At 30.9% G+C, this 16,803-nt stretch overlaps 1 pseudogene; it reads left to right on the top strand.

The window, feature by feature from the left end:
• Positions 1–15,994: 15,994 nt before the first annotated feature.
• On the top strand, positions 15,995–16,570 carry LOC105295870 (annotated as a pseudogene).
• The last annotated feature ends 233 nt before the right edge of the window (positions 16,571–16,803 follow it).

Here is a 16,803-nt window from a genome sequence, read left to right as displayed (position 1 = left end):
CTCAGTAATAAGAAGAATCAAGACAATACAAGTGAATAATAAAAAGAAGCAAAAATAACAAAAACAGTTACACAGTGTCTTGCTACTAATTAATCAATTTTATTGGTCTTTTTAAAAGAATCAACATTGGCTTATGTTGTATCTTTCAATATTATACCAACATTTTATTTTATTAATATGCTTTTTATTTCATTTGTTCTAAATGTTTGAGTTTAATTTATTATATTCTAAATTCTATGGTCCAGGAGGGTATTAGAGATATCAGGCAGAGATTTTAATATAAACATGAATAAATATTTAATGAGAAAAGAGATGAGAATTTTAGCAGAGAACTAAAAATTCTAAAAAAAAAGCAAATGGATCTAAAGGCTAAAAATTAAAATCTCCTGAATTAAGAATTCAGTGCATCATCTAGATTAGAGAAAACTGAAGAGAGACTTATTGAACTGGAAAGTAGACAAAATAAAAAAAAACAGAATTTGAGGAATAGAGGGTGTGAGACATGAAATAAACAAAAAGAAGATTTAACAAAAAGTGTAATTGATGTCCCAGAAGGAAAGGAGAAATGGAACAAAAGCAATATTCGCATTGATAGGGAGTTGGAACTTTACAAATGATAAATACATTAACCTGTATATTCAAGAAGTATTAGAAATTCTATTTAATAAAAAAGAGGAACTCTTACTAAACATATCTTAGGTGAAAATGCTGAAAGCCAAATAAAATCATGTGCCACTTACATAGAAATATGTTGTTAGGAGATTTTATCATTGTGGGAACATTAATAATAGAGTATACTTACACAAACCTAGATGATACTACACATCTAGGCTATGTGGTATAGCCTATTGCTCTTAGGCTTCAAGCCTCTATAGCATGTTACTATACAAAACACAAGATTATTTCAAGCACAAAAGAAAATGAAGCAGTCAAGAGACGTGGTAAACAGACGGTGTAGGAGACTGCTGCTAGCATAACATAACATATTTTAAGACAAACATTTTTTTTATAAGTAGAAAGAGTATCTTCTAAAATGATAAAAAGTAAGGTATAGTAGATATATAAGCTAGTAACATACTTGTTTATTATCATTATCAATTATGTACTGTACGTAATTGTATATGCAATACTTTTATATGATTGACAGCACAGTAGATTTGCTTACTCCAGAATCACCACAAACACATGAGTAATGAATAATGTACTATATACCACAACCTTATGCTAGCTGTGATGTTAATAGGGATTTTTAACTTCATTATAATCTTATGGGACCACTGTTGTATATGTGGTTTATCATTAACCAAAACATCATTATTCAGCACGTGACTATAAAAGCGAAAATCTTAAAAGTCGTAAGAGAAAATAAAAAATGATTTTATTCAAAATGCAAGAATGACAGCTAAATTTATTACAGAAACAATGGAAGTCAGAAACTTCTTTCTTTAACATGCTGAAAGAATATAGCTACCAAAGTGGAATCCTATATTCAGTCAATATAGTCATCAGGAAGAAAAGTGAAATAAAAGAAAGCTCAGAAAAACACAACAAAGAAAATGTATTACTTTTAGATTAGCACAAAATGAAATTAAAATGGAGATTCTCTTGGTAAGGGCAAAATCTCAAATGGAAGATACATCTAAATGAATGTTGAATGTAAAAATTAATATTTATTAAAATTATATATGCAACCAACATGCTATATAATTTTGGTGGTAGAATAAATATAGTTATCATTTACAAAATAATCATGTGCTAGTCCATCAAGAAAGTCTCAACAAAAACAATGGAATCATAGAACTGGCTTTCTTGATGGCAACATATTGAAAGTATAAATCAATTAAAAAAGTAAATAATTTTCTGATGTTTAAAATCAAGAAATGACTAAAATCTTATAGATCTAAGTAACTTACAAGCATCCAATTACAGACTTTAGAAAACATAGTAAATTACACAGAGAAATTAAAAGAAAAAATAAAAGTCAGAAATTAATAAAATAGAAAATCAATATAATATTGAAAGGAACAACATAACACAGAGTTGGTTCTTTCAAAAATTCAATAAAATTGATTAACTACTGGCAAGAAGAATTTTTTAAAAGATGACAATAATAATTAAATTATAAGTAAAAGAGGCACATAATATATCTTCAAGGACTTATATGGATGATAAAGACAATAAAGAATTCCATTCCTATAAGTTTTAATGAAACTTAAACAAAAAGGACAAATTCTTAGAAAAATAAAGCACAAACACAAACACACACACACACAAAAAAACAAGAAAACCTGGGTTTTCTTATAACTAGGGAAAAAACTTAATCTAAAATCAAAATCTTTTAATTAAGAAAAATTCAAGCCCTGTTGGCTGCCTACAACAGTGAATTCCACTAATAGTTAAGGAAGAAATTTAAACAAACTCCTTTGGATTAAAGATAAAAGGAATGTATTTCTAAACTTATTTGGGAAGCAAATGATATCCATGGTATCAAAAACCTAACAGAAATATTAAGAGAATGGAATATTACAAGTTCTTTACTCTTATGAACATAGGGACAAAAACCCTTTAAATATCAACAAAATTAATCTGGAATATGTAAAAATTATAATATGTGACAAACAAGCTAAATTTTTTCTAGTAATTTGAGATAGGTATTATATCCAAACATCAATCAATGCAATCCATATTAACATAATAAAGGAGAAAAACATCTGATCGTTTTAATCGATTCAGAAAAAATATAAAATAAAATTCAACACTTGTTTAAACAGAAGACTCAATAATTGCCCTTCAATGGACATTCTAAAGGAACTATTTTCTCTTCAAAATTATAATAAGGGGGTATCAAAAATTCTAGCAAATTTATATTTATTTTTAAATAGTGAATAATTTTTCTTTCATAACATAAACTGGACAAGAATGCCTGCTATCTATCTAATCAAGCATCTTGTTTTATTTGGAATGTGTGTATGAGCCATTTTATCAGATTACATTTGTAATATTTCAAATAATCATTTAATACGAAGTGTGAAATACTGATAGAAAAAAATTGGTGTGCAATTAACTTAAAATGATATTGTTCATACTTAGATTAAGGAGAATTGGTAAGAAAAAGCTTCCAGGTGTTCTTATTAGTGAGGCATTGATTAATTTCTTATTATGCTGTCAATCTCCAAATTTCATTATACATTAAGTATTAAATGCACTGCTAAATTCTCTAATAAAATATTTAAAATTATCAAGGGAGTTCAATTTTTCTCTGAGTTTTGCATAAAATGATGCAACATAAAGGATATTTAATTGACTAAAAAGTCTATCTGTTTGCCACCTAACATATGTGCCACTTCAATCACCAAATACTGATGGAATACATCCTGTGGATTCTGGTTCTTTCCCTTAAAAAGATATCAGTCTTAGTAGTAAACATGTGGAAATACAAAAATAACAGTTATAGGTAATAGAAAATAAAAAGAGCCATTAGAAGGGAATAAAGAAAGATGTATATTTAGAAAAATTAAAAATTTCCTCTGGTAAAAGCATGAGTTGGGAGTTTGTTAAGGACTACATATTTAGTATATATTGAATATTTTCTTTACAAATTTTGTCCTCTTCAGTGGAAGTGGGAATAAGATCGTCTTAATCAACTATTCATGTAAATTTATATTATGTCTTCCTTTTGACCTACTTTATCTAATAACTTATTTTCTCTCAGATAAATTCAAATATGCTCCACTAGTCACAGTGTATGAGTTTCAAAAAGATTATATATAAAACATGGATTCATTACTTTATAATTTAAATGTTTTAAAAATATTCTCAGTATTTTAGTATCCTTTGACACCCCCTCAGGGACCATCATCAGTAGGTTAAAGGGAAATACTGTGTTGGCAGGGCTCCCCTCTGCTCCTTTCACACAACAGACTTACTCAACTTTAATCTATTTTATATATTTAATAATCTTTATAAGATTTCATTTTCATTTTTGATAAAGGTTCCCAGTCGAAAGAAAAAAAAAAAGAAAGGAAAAAAAAGAAGAAAAGCCACAGAACTCCTTTAATTTGCCACTAAAAGTGATGTAATGAATCTTAGTTATGCAGAAAATTGACACCTTGTACTCAGAGTGCTTTTTTCTATTTCACCTGCAAGTTACACTTGAATTCCAGTACTTGGAATCCTGCTTTATCTTCTCTGTATTACTGAAATATCTGTCAGTCTCCTACTCCCAGAACATATACATTTTATCATTTATTCATTCAACAAAAGCTGTTTATTTCTACTCTGTGTCAGGTACAGATAACATACGCATGGGGGGAGGAAAGATTCTCCCTGTCTTTTAACTTTCTCCCTGGTTTCAAACATTTGTTTTCACACTGAAACTTTGATCTTTGCCTCTAGCCATACCTGGTTATTGAGTCCATACCTCATTTTTCTTGCCTTATTGTTTCTATTTTTGTTTTTGTTTTTTACCTCAATCCTCTCTCTAGCCTTTCTCACTGCCTGTCATTAGACTTTTTCTGTGCTCTAAGCACCTAAAATTTTGTTGCTCTCTCCTTTCTTATAATGCTTTAACTAGTCCAAGCGTATGCTGTCCCTTTTATATTAATCTGTTTCTGCCCTACCTGCATTAAAATTATTTTTGAAAGACTTGGTAAGACTCTGTGGTTCATCTTTCTCAATTTTTTTTTTTTTTTTTAATTCTCTCAACCCACTTCAATTGAAGTCAGTCGGTCACTTTGGTCAAATTTGCTAATCCCATCTTGACAAACCCAGCAGTTAATATTTCTTATTTTTTAACCTCTCTGCAGCATTGTCTCTGTTTGTCACACTTTTTACCTGAGAAACTTTCAAGTGTAGAAAGTTTTTAATATCATCTCTATACTGATTACTCACAAATTTACATCCCTTACTGGGACATTTCCACTGTGAAACAGACTAATACATGGAGCTATTTGCTGGATACTCTTAAACTGACATCTACAACTTGACATGTTTAATACAAAACCTTCCATTCTCTCATCCATACCATACACATAAATAAAAAATGTGTGCACGCACACACACACACACACACACACATACACACATTCATTTTAATAAAAGCGTTCTGTACCAGAGTAAGTGATACCATGTTCATACATTCTCAAGCTAAGACCAAGTGGTCTTCCTTAATTTCTCTTTTCTCATTGAAGTGCCTTCAGAGTTGCCTTTAAAAAGCTTCTCTATCTTTTGCCTCACTCTACTCACTTATTTTGCTTCATCGCTATAACACTTATTACCTAAGATATTACACATTTAACAGTTTACTTATTTATTTTCTGTCTTTACTACTAGATTAAAACATCATGAGAGCAATAACATTGTCTTTACTTTCTAAATGTATTCTCAGAAGTTTTGGCATATTATAGGACTAAATATATATACATTGAATAAATAAATATGTGTACAGTGGAGTTATATATAAGCATATAACTTTGTTTGTACTATCCACTCTATTTGTAATGTTCTCCCCACCTGTCTCACTTTCTTCTAACATTTTCAGGGCAAAATATTGTTTCACTCTTTGTCTATACTAAATTTCCTCTTATGTTTTTCTTGATTTGCCCAGGACGTTTTAAGAGCTTACCTGGCTGGTTTCTCTTATTTCTGGTACAAATCTCTAGTCCAGCAGTGTCAGCATATGTTGCGATTTTGTGTTTTCACGCACATTTTTTTTACCTCTAACTTATATGTTCTTAAAGGGTAAAATAAGTTTTCTTTTTTTTTCCATCACTGTAAGCATATAAAAGACACTGGGCATTAAAATTTATCAGAAGGGCGTATTGGAAACTTATTTGATACAGAGTTTATTTCTAAAAGAACTTAAATAATTTTCTAGCAATAGGCTATGATGAACATATATTATTTTGCTCCGAAACAAGGGTTCTAGGTTCCAATATAGGCTTGTTCTGTACTCTCTTGAGAAAGAGATGTCTTGAAGTTTCTAAATGCTAATTTCTGTCTAGAGACAATTTCTGAATGAGATAAAGTACTTTAGTGTACTCTGGGGCAAAGGAATATACTAAGAGCTCTACTGAAAATAAGAATAAAGCTGTCCAGAGGGTTGATCTACTCTCCTAACATGGAAAATTAAGCTACATGTATAATGCTTATTGATAATTTACCCATAGCTTAACATGTATTTTGTAATACAATGGAAATAATAGTAACTATATGTGATTATGTAAAAATTTATATGAATGTATTTCCTAGCAATAAAGTGCAGAATGTAGTAGTCCATGTCAAGTGATGTGAAATTTTTAATTGTAGTGTAGCAGTAGGTAAATATCAAATAAGATTTAAGAAAGAGTGGCTATTATTACTTCATTCCCTGTATTTCCATTGAGAGATAGACATATTACTCTACTCAGTGAATCTTTTCACTCTTCTCTAATAATCTTTCCCTTAGAGAACAAAAAGTAAGTTATCAAATTGGTAACACACACACACACACACACACACACACACACACACACACACATTTGTGTCAAAGAATAGACTCAATCTTGTGTGGCTTACATGCCACATTGGCCAGTAGATGGGCACTGAGCTCTTTATTCCCACATGGTAAACATTCTTGTAACTGAAACCAGGATCTGCCTCTGAAAGCAAACCTGAAAGATTATTTCCTTCTTGTAATCTTATCTTCAGAACTGATGATAAGGTTTGTATCTGGCAATGAGTACCCTCTCATTTTCCAAAAGATTCTGCAGACCCACTACCCTTACACATGGGAACCAAAATATATCTAGTATAAAAAATTAATGAGTAGCTAGGAAAGGACTAGAAAGTTCAAGTTTTGTTTAAGGTCTATACTGATTTCTCTATTCTAACATTAATAATAATAAATCTGAAACAATATTTTAATCCTTACCTGGCAGCTAATGTCTCTTCTTGTCCAACATTGTTCAAGAAAAAAATCAGGATCATGATCTAAAGTCATGGTTAGGTAGTGGGATTCTAGATAAAAATATTCCAGTTACTCAGCGTAGATAGTAGTCAAAGCCACAAAGCAATTAGGATTTAAGATAAAAGATCAGGTCACAAAAGCCACAGATATGCCAATATATGTGAAGCAGTCTAACACTGGCATGCACAAACTGCATTTTCAAACAGGGAACAATACATGTGTTGAAAACACACCTAGAACTAAAAAAGAAACAAAACTGAAGACTAATCCCAGAAACTCTTCCAATTTTTCTCTCATCCCCAAGTATAAACATTTCTCTAACTTTTAACAGCATAGGTTAGTTTTTGCTTTTATTATTTTTGTTTTGTTTTATTTGGGCATGTACTTGCCTTTTTCTTTGGCATGGTAAAGGTGCTCTCTGGAAAATGACAATTATTTGAACAAATCTCCCATCCTTCCTTGGTTAAACTAACTGTTCAATGGATCCAAACTGATTGTCTTAACTGTTTTGGTTTGCAAAGCGTGCTCACTAGAAAAGCAAGGGAAAATATTTGAACAATATCAAAGTAATGTCTTCAAATACTAGAAAAACAGCTTGGAGCTATTTGCTTAAAACAGATAGCACGGAGTAATAGGAAAACCTTACTACCTATGAAGCTCACATAGAGACTATGAGATGTTGATCAGATTACTTCCTCTTTGAGCTTGTTTTCCATCTGTAAAACAGGTCTAATGATATCCAAAACACAGATTATTGTGAAAATTAAATTAAAAAAAATAAAAACATATCAAATCTTTTTGATTACTTGATTTAATCAGGGAGATTTATTTGAACTTAAATGTTATTTGAATTATGTTGATGATTCCCATAATCTTTGTGATGCATATTGAGAGAATGGATGTAGAGTAAGTTATGGCTTCAAGTACAAATTTGGTTGAATTTAATCATTTTCCTAAAATTTTAAATAGACTTCACTAGAGAAAAATTTTTGATGTTAAACTATATAGCAGGCATTTTAAATGTGTTTCTCTTGGTTTATACAGCATATAAATTTTAAAAGAATAAACAATTCTCTGGGTTTTTCATTTAAAGGTTTGTCCTCTACAGTCCTTTGATGAATATTGTATTTATAGCTTCTGATGCCAGCACCTTTAAAATACAAGGCTTTTCTAACTGCCTCTTTCATTTGTGGCATTAGAGGTGTTCAGAGGACAGGCGGCACAAAATAGCACGATTTGCATTCAATACAGAATCCGTACAGTTAAACTTTCAAGTCTTAATGAAAGATCATAAAATCTTACAGTACTGACCAAATAGATTTCCTAGAACATTAAATTCCCCTTGAAGCCTCCTGTACTACTTTAAACACAAGTTAAAATTGCAAATCATAAATACTGAATGCTTTCTTCTCTAATGTAAGTTCACTATTATAACCTTGTCTGGCAGAGATGCTCCACTTAAAGGTCTGTAACATTTTCATTATCAGTTCTATCTCTGAGGGTTTGACAATGCAGCTGTTTCTGTTTGTAATGGGCTGAAAATGCTTATACTGATTTTTTCTTTAAGTCAGCTGCTGGTGTAGCTTTTTTGGGTCTTGAGTTAAAACAAATGGCTTTTTTCTTTTTTTAATTTTCAATTGCCTTTTCCATTATTGTCCAATTAAAATTAAAATTCTGTAATAGAGCATATATTTTTACGAATATATTATATCCAGAGCTTTAAGCTTTATATGAGTCACCTGATTGTGTCTATGTGTATATGCATATGTGTGTGTGTTGTGTGTATATATACACACACGAATAGTATTTTCTCAAAGCTTAATCTTATTTCTGGCAGAAGGAATATGAAAAACAAAAATCCCATTAAGATGCATGAGAATACCTCCACAAATTAAGTTCCCTACTTGAGTGAGAAGAGTAGACTCCTAGTAGTATAAAGTGTACTTGAAGCGTACAAAAGATTAAAATGTTCTGAATTATATTGCATTTCACAAAAGCAATAATTTCACTTGTTGATGAGAATATATGAAATACATTTTTGAATGAAATGAAATGTTAGTAAGAAATCAGTCTTACTTTTATTATTACTTTTATTATGGGGCCCACTGGATGAATGTGTAGTCCCTGATTTCATCTCTAAAATTGGGCATGTTTGTGTAAAGATATTTGTTATCAGCCACCAGTTCCATCATCCCATTTTTTTTGAAGCCTTAAGTTCTTAGAATAATTTACTAGAAGACAGAGAATAATTTAACTCTCAGACACTTAGGTTTTATGGACCACTTGACATTCACCAAGTCAGGAATGACTTGACCTAACAAATACAGGGGAAAACTCATATTTCTAGAGTATTGTAATATGTTTAATAATCTCTCAATTCCATTCCCTGCTATTGCCATATAACATACAGATTAGAAGATGTCATTTTTGGTAGTATCTTGTCAAAACACTATTTTACCCTTAGATACTCTACGATTTACAACTGCACAAAATAAGTCATAGCCAGAGACTTAGGGCATCACCCTGCATCCCAAACATTTCAAGTTATGTGGATTTTACACATTATATAAGAAGTCTATAAAATAGTGTGTCCTTGTTTAATTAACCCTAGGCAAATATTGTACCAGACTTAAAAGGACATATTTTAAGTGATTTGGGAATAGAAATATATCACACCATATTGTATATAATAGAAAATAAATAGATGCTTATTTTAAACAGTTTCACTTTAAGGTATGTCAGGTTTCTATCAAGGCTGAGCTATGAGAGATTCAAAAGTTTTTGTCTAGATTAATTTACATCAATTACATTTGAATATCTGATGCGCTTATTATTGTTCTTAGGCATCTACCATAGCAGGTCTCCTTCCTATGTACACATATAATTGAATTAGCAACAAAAATAAACAGCTCCTGTTCTTCTCATGGAAGTCATTCTGCAAACTGATGCCACTTGATATTTTTCCCTTCATTTATCAAGTAACTACTTAATTATTTTATTTATTTATTTATTTATTTATTTATTTATTTATTTATTTATTTTACTGTAATACTTGCAACTCTAATAGATTTTGTCTTACCAATTCAGAGGGAGTAAAACTGTGGAACTGAGTCAGAAAAGAAGCAAATGGACTTATCAGGTACTCTATTCAGACCTTTCTATACCCACTAGAAAAATGAGAGAAATCCTCACTATGTATCTTTTGTCCCATTTGCCTCCCCAACTTTGTCATTAGGATAGAAATTCTCTGGCCCTGCAGTCCACTTCAGCAGCTTGGGTAACTTATTTCATTCATTTTCTCCCTTGCCAGGTTGCCCTCTGACAGTACTTAATGCTCTGATCAAGGACATTACTAACTGTCCTTTTCTATTTGAACTAGAAGTACTAGAAACTTGTGATCATTTCTGTCTTTACATTTAGGATAGTGATTTGCATTTTGGCTGGCTGCTCTGGCAGTCTTGAGGGCCAGCTATGCTCAGCTATGTATAGACGTTAAAAATCTTGGAGCTATTTTAAAGAATTCAGCCTTCAAAAAAGAGACTTCATAAAACACCTTTTTATAGGATAAGTGTGAAATTGTTTGCCATTATAATTTGTATGTGTGTGTATGGGTATATATGTGGCACACCTTCTTTAATAAATTGTAAACTTATTATAGATAGGATATATAGAAATAAGTCAAGTGATATCATTGACCATTCTCCCTCCTTCTACCATTTTTCTGTTCTATTACGTTACCTCATTACAGAGATCTAGAAGCCTTCCACTTCCTTTTGGGTATTAAGAATGCCTTCTTATGTTAAGCCCTGTCTACTTTTGACCAGTAGACTTCTATTATAAACTTCTGTTTCCTGTTCACCCTGATGCTGTCAAACCTAGACAGAGTTAGGTAACTAGTGGAAAGAATTTAATGGATGATCAGATAAAGAATATGTAATACATGTATACAATGGAATACTATTCAGACATAAAAAAAAAAATGATAAACTATTGCCACTTGTGGCAAGGATGGATTTTGAGAGTATCATGCTAAGTGAAATAAGTCAGATGAAAAAGGACAAAAACCATATGATTTCACTCACATATAGGATATAAAACAGAAAATAACAAATGAAAAAACAAAACAAACTTATAAGGAACAGACAACGGAATAATGGTTATCAAAGGGAAAGGAGGGTTGAGGGAGGATGAAGAGTGTAAAGGAGGTCAAATATATGGTAACTAAGGAGACTAGACTTTGGACAGTGAGCACACAATGCAATGTACAGATACTGTATTGTAGAATTATACACTTGAAACTCGTATAATATTATTAACCAATGTTACCCCAGTAAATTTAATTTAAAAATTGGTAATTACTCATAATTGAATTAAATATCAAAATATGTTTGCTTATTACTTGATATATATTAGTAACCAAAGATAATGATAGAAATTATAATATACTCGGTGAGGAGAAAGACATAAATATTCAAAGAATTAAGTGGAGAAAAAAACTTAAACTATTAATTTTTTAAATTAATGAATTAAATTTAATGAACTAAAATTTAATGAATTAAAAAAATTTAAGTTAATAAATAAAATAATTTCATCTAATGACTTGAATAAGTCAACTATATGCAATTTGTTTACCTACATCTATCTAGTAGAATTTCTTTCTCCCTCTACTAGTTCTTTACTTCAAATCACAACTGACTATTATCTTTGTATTTATGGCAAACAAAATTTAGGAATTAATGACTTTGGACTTATTAATATACCATATAAAATCATATTAAATTTTGCCTAGGGCATGAATATGTATATCACAGTTTAAGAAACTTCCCTTTATTCTAACATGGCTGCTCACTCTTGCAGGAAAACCTAGAAACCCAGGAAATTGTCAAGAGAGCCTTAGATACAACCTTAAGACAGGTTTGCATAGGCAAACCTAAGAGAGATTGCATAGACAGGTAAAAGAAGTATAAGACTGAACTGAACTGCTGGATCTGGTGATTGATTGATTATCAATCATCTTCCAAAGTCTAGTATGAAGGGGAATAATGTACAAGTGAAATCTGAGTAAAAAATAGTTATACGTCCCTTGACTATTAAAAAAAAGAGGGGGTAGTGGCAGTTTAGACCATTATCACTTCCAAGCATATCTGAATTTCGAAGGTGCAGTTTCAAACATCTGCCAAAGGTATGTTAGATTAATGGACTTTGACAACTGTCAGTTTTCAAATCACATATCATAGGCAGCCTCTAAGTTTCTATGGTGTATGTTATTTTTAATCTCTATCCATGCAGTTCTGTGCAGCAGAACTTGTTAAAACACAGGCTTCTGGGACTCACCCATAGGTTTTATTATGCTGAAAGTCTGAGGTGTTGCCTGAGAATTTGCTTTTTTAACAAGTTCCCAAGTGATGCTGGATCACACTTTATATACATTGAAAAGATGCCGTTATAAAGGACACATTTTTATGTCTTTTTTTTTTCCATTGCAGATTAGCTTAGATTCAGTTCAACTGAATAAAAAATAAAAAGGGGAAAGGACCATTCAAGTTATTATGTGATGGAATGAACTGAAAATAAATACCATCTCACCTAATACTGAAATATTACCGACAATGCTGTGATACTTATTGTATAATCACTCATCTTTATGTGAAAAACTCTGCTGACCTGGACAATATTCTATAGCCAGATTCTTCTGCTGAGGTTTTCTTTTACAGATACATAGACTTTATGGATTATGATTGCTCATAATTTTCTCTTTTATGTTTACTTAGAGGATAACAACCTGACTTTCAATAAGTAGCAATTAAAACATATATTTAGTCACTTTCTGAAATATGCAAAAATAGTTCATACTTAAGTAAAATAAGAATTATTGTTTATGTATTACATTAGTGATTCTCTACTTCTTTTATTTATACCAGAGTTCTTTGCTCTGTTTATTTTAATGCAAGACATGTAAAACTGTAGTTTTGTTTTTGCTTTTGTTTTTAATGACATTAAAAAAACCTTGTATTTTTCAGAACAAAATACAGATCAGATGTATTTTTGTCTTTGGATTAGTTAAAAGTGATTAGCAAAAAATTCAACAAAATAATAAATTTTTAATTATTCAGAAGTGAATTATACAGTTTCTGGGAAAAATACCTCTAGCATATTTATTCTGATTTATTTACAATTTGAGGGCCATTTTGTTAATTAATAATCCTTCAAAATAGGTGAAATAAGAGAAAAAATAACATGAAAAATGAACTTCAGGAAGTCTTCTGTGAACTTGGTGATATGTAAGCAAATTGTCATTTTATTAATCTTATCTGCACTTTCAATATAACAGAAATATTTTAGTGTGTTTAAAATATGACAAAAATTAGGAATAAAATTCATAAGGCCTTTCTCTACTTTTGTGAGTGTTAAAGAATAAAACTAAGTAGCCATTATTTTCAAATATAAAAGATCTAAAGATTTGAATCCTATTTTAGCCCTTTTCTTGTCATGTATATTAAGTTCATTATATGCTTTCAACTCACTAAATGGTCTTGGATAAGTCTTTTGCTTGATTGATGATACCTCCTTTCCTTTGTCTGTAAAGTAGAGGTCGGATTTCCTTGCATCTGAGCTTGAGCAATTGTCATAAAGTGAAGCTGAAGAATTGGGCAACAGGATAAAAACTCCCTTTGTACATTTTTGACTGTTATCAACTCCTGAAATGTTTTCAGGCATCATATTTTTCCTATCACATTTCTATCTGTATGCCCATGTAGGAAGCTTTTCTAAAAAGTTACACAATTTTGAAAAGCAGATTGAAAAACTGACCTAATCAGGAAAGAGACCATTATGTCAAGTTGTTTGACTGTCTAGTCTTCAAATTTCCCTATAAACTAGAAAAATATTAACACTAAATTACATATTTGAAATAAGATAAATACTTTTTTTATTTTCCGGTAACATGTTCATGGAAATGAGTGTAATAGAGGAAAAGGAAGAGAACTAACATTTATCATATGTTTATTATACTCTGGGCACTCAGAGATATTAATTTTTTATAGAAATGATACTATGATGACAAAATATAAATAATTTTTTTGCCCTGAAGGCATTTATTTTATAATGGTACTTCAAATCCTTAAAAAATTTTAGAAAATTTACTTAATGGAGAAGTATGTCTGTTTGAATCTTCAGAGCAATATACATATAATAATTAATATGAGTAGTACTAATATAATATTGTCCATCTATCTGTCATAGATAGATGACAGATGATAGATAGATAGATAGATAGATAGATAGATAGATAGATAGATAGATGATAGAGTGATAGATAGATAGATAGATAGAGTGATAGAGATAGAGGATAGATAGATAAATTATAGATAGAAGTATCAACTAATCCATACAGAGAAGTCCTAGTGACATAGCCAGTTCTAGAAGTTAGAACAGTTTAAATTTTACTCTGTGCTTGGATAATTCCTTCCTCATTAGATCATATTGAAGCTTACATGAATGTGTTCAAGAATATTACCTTTTAATAAGACTGTAAGCTTCCTGGAGGCATATGTTATTAATTGTATTATTGTATTTTGTTTATGTATTTGATTTATTCCAGAAAAGTGACATAGATTTGAATAGAGGAGGTCTCAATAAGACTTAATAGGTATCTACTCCCCCTACCCTTGCTTGACATACGTCTTTATCCTAATTGTGTTGTCCTACCTTTACCAATGATACAAATAAATTAACAATGTTCAACATCTCAAACTTGATTTCACACTTCTTAGTGAGTTCTGTGAAATTTCCATGCTTCATCATTTACAGCTACTCACAAAAAGTATGTGTGAAATAACTGTGAAGGCAGAGAAGCAAAACATGAAGTTATAATAATTCATCTGTAAAAAAAAATCTGTATGTGGTATTTGAGCACTGACAGGACTTTTTTTATTTGACACTCAATTCCAACACTATAGAATTCTGCATCTGTCTAAGAAACAGGAAAATGAATATTATAGGGCTGCCAAAATGAGGTGACACTGTAATTATCAGGCCTTTTTAAACTTCTCCATATTTTCCATATGCTGACAATGGCTTAAGCATAGTATAATCATGTCTTATCCGGTTGAATTATGTGTTTTTCCCCCTTTAACTAAGCTTTTTTAGCAACCCTTTGTTAAGCTTCAGCTGCAAAATAATTTTAAAATCTTATAATTTATCACTTTCTACATCTTTACATTCAACTTAATGACAAATATTAGGTATGCAACTATAGATACAGTTTCAAAAAATATATAATTGGCATGGTTATTTATGACTTTTCTTTTTACATAATTTGTGTTCCCCTTAATGGAACAAACAACACAGAGGCAATAATTCCATTTTTCCATATTCTGCTATTCATATAAGAACGTAATAAGTGCATTTATTGAATACTACCCTCGACAAGAAAAAAAACTAAAAGCTTGATTGTAACTATTAATATATAAATTTTCTCTATTCAATGTCTATTAAAGGAATTTCAATGCCTATTAAAGGAATTTCAATTCATCAGGAAGTAATCACATTTCATTTTCTATTTTTTATTCTTGTGGTCAACACATAACAGAAGAGTTGAGGTGTATGATAATCAAAGAATTGTTCATGGTTGAATAAATTTAATACTCTTGCTTCATCAGTGCAGCATATTAAAAAAATCCCCTGGAATATTAAGCTTAACTGGTTAAGGCATTCCACTGGATTTCTGATATTACAGATTTCAAATGCAATATGAGTGGGATGAGAAATTGCTTTTATCCATTCTTTATATGACATGAGAATTGGATCAAAATAAGTTTCTTTTTAAAAACAAATACAAATAAATTAATAAAACCATAATCCAATGTCATGCTAGTGGATAAATAAACAAATTTTCTTTTTATAAAGGGAGAATACCACAAATATCTCAAGATATTTGATACTGTAAAATCAATCCTGTAGTGTAATAAAAGAGAACGTAGATATTTGCTTTTGCAGAAATCTCATTTAAAAAATACTTTCCAGCTCTTTGCTGCATCTACTGTGAGGATGACGACCATTCTCAGCTATCAAACTGTCGACATTCCAGAAAATATGGATATTGCTCTGAAGGGAAGCTCAGTTATTGTGAAGGGCCCAGAGGCACCCTGAGGAGGGACTTAAATCACATCGATGCAGAACTCAGTCTCCTTGGAAAGAAAAAGAAAAGGCTCTGGGTTGATAAATGGTGGAGACGTAGAAAGGAACTGGCTACTGTTTGCACTGTCTGTAGCATGTACAGGACATGATCAAGGGTGTTACACTGGGCTTTGGTTACAAGATAAGGTCTGTGTATGCTCACTTCCCCATCAACGTTGTTATTCAGGAGAATGGTTGTCCTATTGAAATTTGAAATTTCTTGGGTAAAAAATACATCCACAGCGTTCAGATGAGGTCAGGTGTTGCTTGTTTAGTATATCAAGCCCAGAATGATGAGCTAATTCTTGAAAGAAATGACACTGAACTTGTATCAAATTCAGCTGCTTTGATTCAACAAGCCACCACAGTTAAAAACAAGGATATCAGAAAATTTTTGGATAGTATCTATGTTCTGAAAAAGGCACAGTTCATCAGGCTGATGAATAAGGTCAAAGTTGTCCAGCTACAGAATTGCCAAAATTTCGGATGATTCCACAGACTTATGTGCGTTATTTTAAGGATGCAAAATTTCGGATGATTCCACAGACTTATATGTGTTATTTTAAGGATGCAATAAAAGTTGTGTATTTAAAACAAACAAACAAACAAACAAAAAACACTTTTCAGCAAATTCTAAATAGATTGGCTATGGAAGTCTGTTTTAAAATGCATGTTAGCAA

The sequence above is a fragment of the Pteropus vampyrus genome, unplaced genomic scaffold (assembly GCF_000151845.1).
Source record: "Pteropus vampyrus isolate Shadow unplaced genomic scaffold, Pvam_2.0 Scaffold115, whole genome shotgun sequence".
NCBI classification, from domain to species: Eukaryota; Metazoa; Chordata; class Mammalia; order Chiroptera; family Pteropodidae; genus Pteropus; species Pteropus vampyrus.
Note: the sequence above shows the minus strand (reverse complement) of the source record. Positions and strands in the feature narration are given on the sequence as shown.